This window comes from Neodiprion virginianus, chromosome 2 (assembly GCF_021901495.1).
Source record: "Neodiprion virginianus isolate iyNeoVirg1 chromosome 2, iyNeoVirg1.1, whole genome shotgun sequence".
In the NCBI taxonomy this organism is placed as follows: domain Eukaryota; kingdom Metazoa; phylum Arthropoda; class Insecta; order Hymenoptera; family Diprionidae; genus Neodiprion; species Neodiprion virginianus.
The window spans coordinates 1,792,770-1,807,733 of record NC_060878.1 but is presented as its reverse complement, the minus strand read 5'-3'; the positions used below and the strand labels follow the sequence as shown (position 1 = coordinate 1,807,733).

The 14,964-nt window shown below is 41.9% G+C and overlaps 1 protein-coding gene across 1 annotated transcript in view; it reads right to left on the bottom strand.

Annotated features, from left to right (window-relative positions):
• The window catches only part of LOC124298662 (uncharacterized), a 148,972-nt gene that overhangs the window by 66,850 nt on the left and 67,158 nt on the right, over positions 1–14,964 (bottom strand). The window contains exon 2 of the transcript XR_006906855.1: positions 14,149–14,288. The gene's annotated coding sequence lies outside the window, so the exon portion shown is untranslated. The remainder of the gene's footprint in view (positions 1–14,148; positions 14,289–14,964) is intronic.

The window sequence follows — 14,964 nt, the reverse complement described above, 5'->3', positions numbered from 1 at the left end:
GCACAGATTATGCTTTGGACATCAAGGAAAGCCGAAGACGTAGCGGAATCCTACGTGACATATTCGAAGGCGGTATATATTTCCCATAAAGCTCTCTCTGGCAGGTATTGCTGAGAGAATGATCGATGCGGCGGAAATTCAATATAGCAGGTCTCAATTTTCGTCAATGATCAATCGGCTCTCATCGAATCCATGCAACGGTGTAAAAAGTGCAGGATAAAAGTCACGGTGGTAATCCAGCGACTGAACCGAACGTGACAGAGACAATGATTCGTTCCAGAATAGAATTTTGAATTTTGAATAACCGACATCCATAAGCGAGCCCGAAGGATCGTTCTCGTTCTTTATCCTCATCCCCGTGCCATATTATCCTGTTTTATTTTATTCACTTGTTGATTGTGAGCGTTTGACGAGCAAGCGAATGAACGAACAGATGAACGAGCGAACGCTCGGGATCATTCATCGGGCATTATTCTCAAGAGAAGGGAGTCGAGATGCTCCCGGGATGAAAATGATGCAGCAGGTTGTCAACTAACTAGGTATTCTGTGGAGCCTGTTGGCCCCACGAAGATGACCAGAAGAATTTCTACTTCATTCATCTCAAAACCAACGGCAGAGGATGGAATTCCGAAGATGGGACCGCGGCGAAGAGTGACTCACCTCGAAGTGGAAGAGTTCAAATCGAACTCGTTGCCTTTGCCCTCTCAAAACGGGAAAGTCCAAAGTCCGTTAGTTCTCATGATCCTCAACAATCAGAGTATGATGGGTGGGTGGGTACTGGGCTCGGTTTCCTTTAGATTTCTGAGAGCATGCTATATAGAGTTTCCACATTTCTCGAAAGGATCTCTCATCGCTCAGCACGATACATCCTGCTAGACCCTCGCGACTCAACTGGTGCCAAGCTGTCTGGCAACATCAGTGCAAGACGTCCTCAAGGATCTGAAAGGACGTGCCGTAAGCCTGAGTTTAGAACCAAGGTTCACTCGAAATTCCACGCTTCTTGTTGCCGTCCAAAAATTCACCTTCGTAGCTGCGGAAAGGGATACCTTCTCGACAAGGTGATTCTTTCAAAAAACGAACTAGACACGCGAGGAATCCTTCTCGGCATTTCTAGGACCTCTTTTACCTCCCTAACAAGCGGTAGTAAGTGGTGCCAGGCTGTCTGGCCAGTTCATGGGTCCCTCGAGGTTATCCAGAGACCCCGATAATCCGGTCTAACCGAAACTCGATAAGACGGTCTCCAAGTAATTGTAAAGAAAAACTATACCACGAATAAGCTTCCGGATCATACGATCGTCACTGTGTTTGGTAAAGTGAAATTGGTTTCTTCTTTGAAGTTCGTCGATAGGTCGTAATTCAATTACCGTTACACTTTCGCAATCTCTGCATGAAGTATACGAGGTACATAACGTTAGTGAACGTGCATCACGAATTCACCTCATACCGGCCTCATGTGTTAAAGCGAGATGGACGTCATACCCTGCAGGAACCGGTATGAGGTAGAGGTATACCTTGTACTAAAAAGCGTGCGGATGAGCGAGATGGTGAAGCCGGAGACGACGGGTTCCTAGCTCTGTTGACTTTGGCGCGTAGCCGGGTCTCGACTCGACTATAGCGGACGTGAAATAGGGGGAGGGTGGTGGAAAGGAGGAGATGAGGCGTCGTAGTGCGTAGAGACAGATGGATGGAAATATCGGGCGCTAAAATAATTCGACAAACGACATACAGAGCTTATAGACGTTCCTCCTTATACCTACCAACAGCTCTGTCCCCATTGCAGCAGATCAACCCGCGGCTTAAACGTTCGATCGACCGACCACCACGGCGACGCGGAGGCTGAAGGATACGCGACCACCACCGCAGGAAAAAGGACCCAGAGAGACAGAGAAAGTGCCGGTATTTCGAGCCACCGCATGGTCCGTGTCGCCGTTCTTACACTGCTCTCTGGGTGCGCAGTCAGAAGGAGGACCGTGAGTGAAACTTGGTGGAATCTCACTTAAGCTTCGGACAAACCGCGGAACCGGCTATACGGACTTGATGCCGCGGCAAGAGTCGCGGAACGTTCGACGTGACGCGGCTCACACCTCGAGCTCAAAATAGGCCCACCGTATCTCTTCTCCCTTATACATATACAGTATATCTACATGTATAATATGTATGTAGATTTTTTTCATCTTAGGTACTAATGTGAGTGACACGTTTGAATCCAATTATTGACCCTTTCATTTTACAAAATTATAAATTTACGGCACAAATTGTGAATTTCTCGATGACTAAAACCAATTGCTAGAGGGTTGGACGCTACAAATTGGGACAGGCTCAATAACTGGTACACTTATCTCATCGTGTACTTTCTGATTGCTGATAGAAAATTAAACTTTGTTATATAACTCAATTCAAAATTTTAACCAAAGTCTCGGTGACGACTGAATTGGCACCTACGAATTTTTCAACTTTTTAACTGACCAGTGGATAATATTTCTACAAGAATTTCATTATTCCGGCAGGTGAAAGAAAAATCAATAAGTCATCTTTTTTTTTTATAACTGTACAATTTTACTATACGAATCCAAAAAAAGGTATACTAAAATTTGAATAGAGCTTTTCAAATTTTGAAACCTCTGTGCCGGGCGATGATACAACTTTAAAAATTCATCGCCAAGTTTAACGTGTAAAAAGTAGTTTGCTTTTTTTATGGTGACTAGCACTACTATAAACAAAATTCCGGCAGCACTGTTAAAAAACAAGTGCAACAAGAATAAGTACACATACTTGGACTCCGGCAGCGTGAAGGAGGCAAAGTAGGCCCAAGGGACGTGGGAAAAAAGTGCGTAGTTTCTGTGCGGATCGGTTGAAACAGCAGCAATGATCTGCTGCCTCCCGGTTTCCTGCTCGAACAGGGGCCTCCTCATTCACCTGTCAACTCGTAAAGGTCAGGACTGAGATGGACTGGTGAAAGAGAGCGTAGCGAGTCGGTGAACCAAAGTGAGTTCACACCACCTACCAAAACACCTTTGAGCCCAGCGTTTGATTCCATTCTTCGGTATGAAATAGCTTAATATAATCCTGTTTGAAGAGTGACCCCAGGATCCTCAACGAGAGGTTCGGACAGGACGCAACGCGACCCGAACCCATCGACGCGCGGCACGAAACGTGACCAAAATTATTTACTCGTTTATTAAAATCTTAGCCACGCCTCGGCTTCTTACACTGCAGTCTCAGGTAAGAGCTCTGCAGACTGCTGGTGGATCAACTGTGCATGTACGATTTTGTAACCACTTACATTCTGGTGGTTGCAGTGGTCTACAAGGTCCTGTACCCACCGGTACGTAACTCCGGCACGTAGCGAAGATTTGCATACTATGAATCGGAAGCCCTGTTTCAGGTCAAAGTACAACCCTGTAGGTTCATCGCACTTAGTCGTGGGCTGGGCGACGGTCTCACGATCCAAAGAACTTTCATCTTGCACGCAAAACTTGATTACTCGATTTTGATTTAAGAGGCAAGTACATCCTGTAGCACATTACCTAGATAATGTATGTTCACGTATCACACGAACTTATGGTCATGTGCAAGGTTTGTGTAAAACCCGATCACTTGTAAGGTGTTGGTACTACAAAGACCAGAAGAACAGGATGTGATAGATTAGGCTTTGATTAACCGAGATGTTGACAAAATATGAGAAAAGACCCCACCGAATACTTATGGAAATTGGCTCTCGGTCGAATTGGTTGGATTTTCAGTATGCGGTATAATACACATCATCCGGATTGGAAAAGTTCTCATGGAGACAAGTCCCAAAAATCAGTAGTATCTCAGTTTCAGGGACTTGTGTCCATGAGAAATTTGCGAATTTGGAGGACATGTAGTATACTACATACTGAAAATCCAGTCAATCCGAACCGGGAGCCAAATCCCATAAGGATCCTGCGGGGTCTTTTGGGGCGAATTAGTAAACAATGCAAGCATACCAACATACGAATAGACGTACATCCATATACATATAAATATACATATATCTTATATTAACGTACAAGGCATAGAAGAACACTTGAGCCGAGACACGTGTCTAGGCCGACAATGGTGCCAGTGTGCGTATAACACAGGCCTGTGCCTCCCACAAAAATCTATACACTGCACGTACACCGAGGCAAGCGTGCTTGGATGTGCGAACGTTGGTGCAGTTGTGTACGAGTATACAGAGTAGTGTAGGAAAGGTAAGGGACCGGAAGCGGATGCTGAGTTATCCTCAAACAAAGAACCCCAACCGAGAATAAGGGGAGTCCAGTATTCACCCCGGTGTTGAAGACAAAGGGCAAAAATTTTTTTCTTCGGCCAAAAGATCTCACCGACTTTTTGACCTGCTTGGTTCGTTTTTTTTTCTTTTTTTTTCTTCTACGGTTGGTTTTTTTTTCTGTGGCGCTGGAAGTACGTCTCCTCCGTGACGGTTGGTTGAACACACGTGACATCACGTTTCTTGCAGATATAAAATACATGAATGATATTTCTCGAAGGAAATTGAATGGAGGTTCAAAAAAACATAAGAATACAGATACGTGACGTGATTGTAAACCTAATTTATATAAAGAAACATTACTAATTGAGTAGGTTTTCACAAAACTGAGCTGTCGGGAAAAGTAGGGAGAAAAAAAAAAATTAAAAAAAATATGTGTTTCGGTCGCAACACATCAGCATGTGGAGAAGTGTTTCAAAAGCAATCCCTTACAACATTCACTGCATGACCTTTTAAGAAGATGAGTTCAACCCCAGGGAATATTTCTTTCAAATAAACAATCGATTTGCTGTAAGGTGGGGTGCGTCAGGTTTTGTTGTTAGTTTTTTTTTTTTTTTTTTTCAACAAATAGAATCGTATCGTATCCTCAATGGGACAGCAACACGCAGGTTCCTGACTGCTGGATGTTTTACAGTTTTTAAAGAAGTCCAAAGGTCCGATCTCTCTTCTTTTTTTTTCTCTCTTTTCTTTCTTCTCTAGCCTGCTGAAGATTTGACTGACAGTTATGCCGTAGTACAGATCTCTATCAAGTTACACGTACCACCTTATATATAGTGGGTATAAAGAAGTCGTTGTTAGAGGCGAGTTGGTGAGAATTTTTGTTGCATAAAAAGAAAGAAATGAAGAAAGATGGAGGGGGAGAGATAGAGAGAGAGAGAGATAGAGAGAGAGAGAGAGAGAGAGAGAGAGAGAGAGAGAGAAATAAATAGTTCATCGTTCATTAATACAGACACCGATCGGAACGTGATTGAAGTGATCATAGACGCGATCGCTAAACTTGTATATACAATTGTATGTAGGTATGTACGTACACCGTGCTGGTGGTATGTTTTGCCTACTTTTATAACAGCAGGTTGTGTTCATTATGTTAAAACACTCGTACAACGGCATGTTGTTATTTTATGGATATACCCGATCGACAATTGAAGGTATTCCTCCAACATCGGAAAAAACTTTTTCGTTTACCAAGCTTTTTAACTTTAACAAGACATATACGGTATATAATACAACCTATATATACCTGCAGCCTGGCTAAGCGATGCGAAAGTTCCTTCTCCAAATATACGCAAGCCTCCGTAAACAAGCCTCCCACTTGTTTTCAATTCTTGCACCAGCTATAATAACTAAATACAGTTATTTGTCACCGGCTGTTATACTGCACGTACAAATTCTCTCACTCAGGTAGAGATATATTGTATCTACATACCTAGTATAATTACTACAATCACCCACAGGGTTCCTCGGTAAATTTAGAAAGAAGGTAATAAATTAGCAATAATAACCAAGCTATTCAATCGAAGAAAGTTATAGCCAATTTTATAACGTCAAGTTAAGAGTAACAATTTAATTTTCACGCACCTATTTCGTACAAACATCTTGACTCCAAAGTCGAAGATTCGGATCATGGAACGTTCTTTACATTCGCGTGAAGAAAAACAATGTTTTTTTTTCCAATTCCTCAAAAGTAGCACCTCGTCGTCACTTCGTCGTCAGCGTGATCAACATAGACGGAAAAAATTTCCATCGATATTGAACCAGTTGTTTTTATATATTTTACATGTTTTTTGCACTAGACATTGGTCTGACGCACGAATATAATTTTACGGAAAAATTAGAAAAACATATAGGTATATTGCGAGGTCTGTTTTTCGTTACAGGTATTATAATTAGTACGGATTACGATAAGAAACCAATGCTGCAGAAGAATGGAATTAACGTCGTTATGCGCAAGCGTATAATAGTGAGAAAGTTCTGTGTACATAGGAATTACTGGTAGTGAGATTATCCATTCGGATTAGCATTAGCGTTAGAATAAGCAGGAAGAAGTCCAGGTTGACCGTAAGGTACGCGAATTGCGAACTCAACGTTTCTGCAACCGTCTGCAGCTTCTGGAAAACCCGTGTCCGAAGTCGTGGAGCCGTTTAAGGGCTTATCCACCAGCTTACGATCACCTCGTGTCAAAACTCAAAACCTAAAATCCTCGAGCCCTTTCGGCTTACACCCGTCATTGAATATCCCGCACCGATTGTAGTAATTCCAAATTCAGATTCCGGCAACTTCCGACCGATCAACTCCTTGGCTTAACACCCAAGGTTCTTCCCAAACATTATTTCGTCGCCACAATACAACCATTTGGGGGGTACAACTTGGGTGGTCTAAGATCACACCTAGTTTTAAAAATGAAAATACTTGGAAAAATTTGAGCTCCAGGGCTTTAGGGGATTACTTATAGTTTCAAGAACGTTTTAGAATTTTTTCATTTAAATCATAAGTGAAATGGCGGCATGGCGCACATAAGTGGCGAACGACCACGTTTTCAATCCGGTGGCGCAGATTCCTCGGTAAATTTTTATCCGATCGACTTGAAATTTTGACACAATCTGTAAAACTGGTATGTCGATTCGAACTCGTGGCTAGATTTTTCAATCTAGACTAAATGAAAAGTGACACGTTGCCAGGCAGGAGTTCTTTCGATAGTGGATAGATTACGATTAGACTCCGACTGGACGGTACCAGCTATAACTGTTCCTGCAGGCTTGTGTATTTCTCCTTCGAAGCAGAGAATCGACGGAGTCGAATTCAAGATGGCGGTCCGCGTGTGACGGACGGCCGTGACTGGGCACTCTCGTTACACACAAAAAGACTTCTTGAAGGATATATTTTTTCTACATCCCGCCTGGTCCTCCTTACATTCATTATACATCAATCTGCCTGCCTCTCCCAACAGGCACCCAACATCAACTCGCTCGCCAAACTACGCGCACAGCGTATAGTCTGCTTCGACACACTCAACCACATGACGAGGTTCGGGTCCCTGTGCCTTCGCTCCTTGATCCACTCACTCATTACACGTATACGTATACTGGGCATCAAAATCTGACAGCAGCAGGGCTACCATCTTCCACCTCCAAGTGAACGCAATATCGTGTAGGTACGATGGTAAAGTTGGCCTTGGATCGAGCACTGATCCCATCGCCTCTGCACCTTCCCTTCAAGCTACGTACTGATCTATTGCTTTCAATACCTGCTCTATGAACTCGTATAATGAGGTAGGTACCGTTAATGCCCATAGTATTCAACCCTGGATGCGGACTATGCGTGCCATCACACCACTTGGACGTGGAGTAGAGCGGTAGTGGTATTACTATTAGTATCGGGCTTTCGTCGGTCCGTTAATTAGGGGCCCCCGCGGGGGTCCCAAGTCGGGGTTGGTGCCACGCTGTCTGGTCGAACGTCATGGCTCGTCGACTCGACTGGCACCTCGAACTTTTGAAAATTCCCCTGAAACGGGAAGACGAGAACGAGAAAGAGAGAGAAAGAGAGAGAGAGAGAGAGAGAGAGGGAGAGAGGGTGACGAAGAGGAGGGGGCTGGGCTGCGGTGTAAGAAAGAGAGGAACGACTCCTGTTTTCACAGCCTCCTATATTAGCGACGTACCTTGTGTTTTTCCAACCAGCGGGCCACTTCCTTATTGCCAGAGCTCGGTGTTGAACTGCCGCATCATGTTGACTCGTACAGGAACGTTATCCATTTACACACTCGAATCTCTCAATAGGGCCGCTTCCCCTCAAGAGACCTCAGCAGTATCTCCCACTACTTTAGTTCAACAAAGCGTAGCCTCAATCTTTCCAAATACTCGCGCAATAAGGCCAGTGACAAGAGTAATAATGTTGGAAGAAGATAGCGTTATAGCAGTATGGACTTTTGGCGGTTCTATAACGAGAGTCTCGGTTCAAAGAGCCATAAATGCACGTTTTGCTCGTTGTTGGGGATATGCTAATTCTTAGAAGTATCCTCCCCTACACCCGGACGACGGTCGCTACTGAGAGAATCGACTTTGCATATCCATTTCATACGCATACGTCATACATATATACACATGATTATACGGGAGAAGGGTTCGCCAGGAGAATCGTTCGTCGAATCTCCTCCGATTTTCTCAATTTGGGAAAGCCCAAATCGTGGACACGCTGAGAGTTTTCACCCTATCGCGCCTGCAGAGCTTCGGCGTTTCTGTATTCGGCCATTCTACTTGGCGACCGTCTCCATGGTTACCGTGCCAACTCGTCGTCGCCAGCTCGCCTTTTCCAATTCCCTACAGCGCCGGTGGCTGCCGAGGAATGTACAAGATACGGGATACATAACCTATATGTACATACATACAAAGGAGAGAAGGATAGAAGAAGATGATAGAAGGAGAAGGTTGAAGGAACCCTCTTAATTACTGGGTCGCTGTCAGCGACGAGGAGGCGGAAACTAACCGAAAGGGATGCATCTCGCACATTATAGTTGTGCACGAAGTTGGTAGATAGATACGAAGAAGGGCGGGAAGAAAGGTGTGTGTGGGGGGGGGGGAGGAGGAGGAGGGACGGGAAACGAAAGAAGGTGACGACGCTGCGGCACCACAACGAGAAGAATGAGACAGAGAAGGAGAGTAAAAGCGAGAAAGAGAAAGAGAGGGAGGGAGAGAGAGAGAGAGGACGGAGTATTGATAAAAGAGTCGCTGGCTGCTGGGGAAGAAGTACCGGGTTTCTTTGTTTTTTGTCAAAACACCCGCGGGGCGACGGACCATGGCATCAAACCAAACCAAATTTTATACAGGATAGATAGATAGCGTCTACGTTATACATATACATAGATATATACATACCTAACTACATATTCACCGACGATTTAATGCTATGGATGTATGTATATCGAAACGACGACGAAATATACAGACCTATTATACATTGGTTCTATCTGTTATACCGGTAGACATTTCATACTGTTCCATTACGGTTTTAAACTTTTGAGAAACGACCTTACTTCTTTTGGCGTTAGCAGGTAACTCGGAAACTAAATCGGAAGTATTGACTATTTGTATGAAAAAAATTGTAACTATAAAAAATATTGAATTTCAAGGGAAAAATGCCGCCTCTCTATACAGGTTATATAATTGTTCGAAAGAGTAACTATCAGTACTGACTTCTTGTTACTCGATGCTTGACAGAACCATTGACCAAATTTCAATTCAGGTTAGTTTGAAATATCGAAAACTACCGTAAATTATTATCTTTTTTTCAATTTCTTTTTTTACATCCTTACAGCTCATGCATTATTGACACAAATATAATGATGCAATAATGATGATGTGTAATGATAAAATCAGGGGGTACACGATGCCCAGCACTGTTGACAATGATTGTGAATTTACAAACAAATTTACTGTATAAAATAGTTGTCGAATTACAAAATCAGGTAGTAAATTTGATAATTCGTTGTATCGACGTAAATTAGTATGTATTTTCCTTAAATTTACGATAAAAATGTTTGATTTTACTAAAATTTATATGAAAATCCCCCCCCCCCAAAAAAAAGTGATTCGAATTTACTAAATTACGTAGCAAATTTATTATATTTTTAAATTGAATAAATAATAAAACGGAATATTAAACGTCCCGTATCCGAATATAACATTCAATAAAGTGTAGCAAGTTCCATGCATGCAGAAATTTTTAACAGCGAGCGTTAAATTCCGCGTAATACGCGGCTGCAACTCTATAACTAGGGGTCGATTAAAATTAGCAAGGATTTCCCGCTAAATGGCTGCTTACGCACGTCCGTCTTCACGCTTTTGACGATCATCATCATCCATCGCACGGCACTGTCGGATCCGCAACGTTTGCCATTTGACGTTCGGCAACGGTTTACGTATATCTGTTGTCGCGTCGCCTTTGATGTCACAATCGGCGGTACCAAACCGGTTTCCTGCACTTCTAAAACTTTTACGGCCAATTTTAGAATACCGACGCACTGATACAAACGTTCCCGTTTTCTTTTTTTCTTCGCTTCACACTTTTGCACATATCACATGCACGGGAAAGAAAAAAATTTTGTCGATTTTGAATTGAAAGTTTCAGATTTTTATCACGCAATGAAAGTATGTCAAAGTCAACACCTCGTGCAGTCGATTTCGGAAAGGCGTTACGAGTCAGACATATATGAGACACCTTTTTTGAATCGGGTATTCGAGATTCATTTTCAATTTTTGAAATATCGATGGCATTTTTTTTTGTCGAATTGGACTTCTAAGATGTCAATGAAAGGTTGTGGGGACTAGAAAAGAGGAATTCGGTAGTCTCGGGTTTTCAGGGTCGCTAAAAACGAGTACGCCGTCAAAATTTCGAAATTTCAAACATCGGATCCAATATGACTGACTGAAACTATAAAAATTGATCCGATTCGCTTGAAATTTGTTACTCGGGGGTTTTCAGGGTCGCTGAAAACGAATCCGACGTCAGAATTTCAAAATTCAAGACGACGGATCCAATATGGTGGATTGAAACTATAAAAATTGATCCTATTCGCTCAAATTAGATCCGCCATTGTGAATTTTGTTAAATTTCTCAGATCAGATCCCATTATACCCAGTTTCAAGAAATTTCACCGCAAGGAAGAATGTACCCTTCAAAGTTGTAAGTTGTATGAAAATCTTGAGCTCATTTCGTTGACGAGGTTTGAAAATTGACTTGACCGTAGTGAAAGTATTGGGTAGGTACGTACCTACTTAGGCATCCGAAACCGGAAGAAGTTAATCCTTTGAGGAAAAACCGAGCGCCTTGTAGTCTCTGACAATCTTTATCTCACTAGATTAGCTGGTGGCGTTATTTAATCTCACCGTAGCACTTTAATCTCGGGCTGATCTAGAGCCTGGGTTCTTCTATTCGTCGCGTAGGAAGCCGGAGAAATTATTCACTCGAATAAACATAAGAATTTCGAATAAACAGAACAGGTATGTAAATTTTTGTACATTTAAAGCTGTTGTAACATCGGGGACGCGATTTCTTTACAGGTAAGTTGACACGACACAACTGTTGCTTTGTCGGGTAAAACGTCGATTTCGCGGTTTGCTTCTAGAAAAGAAGATAAAGAAACAGTAAAAACGAGTGGACACGTGTTTGGAAAAACTTCATATTTTCGCGCGAAAATGGATCTACCTAAACGCTTACGGGGCGGGCGCGATAAAAGACACGAGGATTTGCTCGGGCAGAGAATGCAAGGATATTGCTGGAGCCTCAACGGTGGTAAGTCGTTCCAGATGCGCGTGCTCCTCGAAGGTCCTTGCCAACACAACGATGGCTGTATTTGAAGAAAGACCGTCTCCGGCTCAGCAGGTAGGTAACCGAAAGATCTTCCTAAGCCAAAACAAATGTCGTATCTCTTCCGTTGTCCTGTAGCTCGGTCAAATCTGACGAGGAATTGACGGAAAATTTTCTGGATCCGTACGATCCGGGAAATGTCACGTGTAGGACAACGATAAGGTATGAAGTGAATGACGGTGCAGCGAAGACTGTTCGTGTTTCTAAGTTGGAACGCGTGATAAGATCGGAAGTTTGTGAAAAAAAAAATAAATATTCAAAGAATTTGTTATACATATAAATGTGGATATCTTTTATCGTCAAGTCGCAAGACGGAGGAAAATGAATTCAACTAATTGATTCTGATCATATGATCGTAATGATATATAAGAAGGACCTTGCGTTTTTTTTTTTAAGACAATTAAAACACTTAGAATTGTTTGAGTTTGAGAGCTTTATTATTTATAGTTTCAGGAACATTTTACAATTTTTTCATTGAAATTATTAACGAAATGGTGGTATGGCGCATTTCCAGACATGAGCGTTCAACTTTTGAACGTAAAAAAAAAATCATTTGAAATATATGTTGTTGAAAGTTGTTGAAAAATTTTGTCTAATAAAATGTTGATACGGAAATTCAAAAGTCTAGCCACCAGCTCGAATCGATGAACAAGTTTTAAAAATTTTGTCAAAATTTCAAGTCGATCGGATAAAAATTGACCGAGGAATCTGCGCCACCGGATTGAAAACGTGGTCGTTCGCCGTTTGTGTGCGCCATGCCGCCATTGTTATTAATTTAAATGAAAAAAGTTCAAAATGTTCCGGGAGCTATAAATAACAGTGCCTTCAAGCTGAAATTACGCTAAGTGTCTTTCTTAATCTAAGAAAAAAGGAAACTCCTAAAAATAGGTACGATTTTAGACCGTCCAAGCTGTACCTCCCCGTAATTTGAAGTCTTCGAATTTGGACGTCACATATCAATAATCATGTCCTTGAATATTAAGCCATTTCTTCAGAGACCGCACATCCTCTCTTTCTAATCCTGTATCCACAGAGCTCCATCTACTATACATATAATACTCGAAATATTTGAACTCCCAAGTGGACCACTCGAAATCTTTCTATCAAGTATTTAGGGACCGTAGGGCCCAAGCAACTCGTGTGGGACGATCATCCACATACTTTTCGTATTACGGAGTGTAGCTGTGTATAGATTTTACACGCAGCACACCGACAAAGGCCTCAAAGACGTTTGCGTGTTGCGACGAGACGAGCGTTAAGTGCGAACGTAATTCTGACATTATTGCGATGCGACTGAGTTGTTTGTGACCTGTTTGTAATTGTGGTATTTTCATTATTCACAGTTTCCTTGTGTACGTGGACAGCTCCGTTCTTAAATGACGTGCGATAATGAAGTGCGACTATTTGAAATCACCTCATGGACAGGCATGCGTGTAATACGAACGTAGGATCGAGCCTGATAATTGAGGCCTATTGCTCTTCTATAAATAAGAAAGTTCGGAGTTAACAACGTGAAACCTCTTCAAAAAATGGTCGTTGAGATCGGCGTCTGAGGAACTTGAAGCACCGTCGATGTGTAGTGAACGTTGAAAGGAAAGAAACCAAAGCGAAACGTAAGCATTTTTTGGCACGAAAAAAAAAAAAAAAAAAAAAGATACTACAACATTGGGGGATGGATTGCGGATAAAAGTTTCCAAGAGATCGACTAATGCAGACCTGGCAAATGAATAGCGCACATCGAAACGTATGATAAGCAATCTTTTTATAACAATGAAAAAATATTTAACGCAAAGTATGTCCACAGCTGTATATGGCAGCGGGGTTAGGTTACTTCTCATCAAAGGATAAAAGACAAGTGTTTTTTAAAGACATTTTTTTCCCCTTCAAGAGATCCAGTCGCGTATGATAAAACAACAGAATAATAAAATAAACAAAAATATGAAACACGATGCTAGTTAATCGTTCTACGGTTTAAATGGGTCTTCACCGGATCTTCAATTCCCAATAAATTGTTTCGGTTTAATCGTGATAAGTATTTGATAATTGTTTCATATGAAAAAAAAATCCAAAAGAATCGATATTTTTACTTACAAAATCACTACACCTGCTACACATAATTTTAATTTACATGCTCCTCAATTTTTAGGAATTGAAAATTTAACAGATTTTTGGTCTTTTTTTTTTAAATGGCAATTGCTAATTTCTTCATTTTGAAATAATAATTTAAATATGTACTACTGACCATCGATTGATGAACCAGTTCAAATAGCCTGAATTTCGAGCCTTCTCCAAACGTTTCGAGTTTAGCAAAAGCTGCTCCACAACAGCGACCGATAGAAACCATTACTAAGCGAAAGTCGCGTTTCGAGGTACGTGGATAGCTGTACCCAAGATGGATACAAAAAACTAATCCCGTGCTCGGTAAGTCGGTGTATTACCGGCCGAGGGTTCGTTTTTACCGATCCTCGGTAACTTATCACGCAACGAAAACTTACCCCGTCCGTAAGTGAGAGTTGCTGTCGTCAGAGCAGCGATCTTCATGTTCTACGGTGAGGATAAGGTAGCTACCGTAATTTGCGGAGTCTGAATTATCGGTAGCGATGGGTAAGCTGGCAGAGAAAAATTGCTGTTGCAGCTGCAAAAGAGAAAAGAAGAAGATAATTTTTTAGAATCATTTTTTATCCAATAAATGTATTTTTCGAAAACTATCTTACGTATATAAAAATAATACCGGAGATTAATGAAAAATGAAAAAAAAAAAAAATAGAAAAATAAAAAAATTTGCGCAAACAAGGGATTCAAGCGTTATTCTCTGCTGGCGGAAAATCCTCGCAAACTCGCGCTGAAGGTATTTTAACTGCACGTTTAATAGCCTGAATGCAATTACTGCACACTTGGTTCGTCATCGCCGAGCGTAAAATTTTATAAGACGTAAAGGAGCGCTCCACACGCGTTGGATCGCAACGTTTTCCCAGTGCCGGCAGCCTCGACAGATGGTTCTTGTCTGCCATCTCGTAACAATACTTCGTCTTATAAACAATGCACGACGGTATATGTTCTGTCCATTTTACGTCTTGAGAGCGAACGATCACAGGGCGGAAACTGTTGGCCAATAGAATCCCGTAGATAGAAAAAGAGAGAGCGAGAGCAAAAGCGAGAGAGACAGAGAGAGAGAGAGAGAGAGAGAGAGAGAGAGAAAAGAGTTGAGATTTATAACTTCCGGTTAGCTGCAGCAGCAGCTTCCTGGAAGAGGCTACTCCTCGCGATATCGAGTCTCTCCCTTTCATCCCCTCGGTTTCCGAGGGGAACCT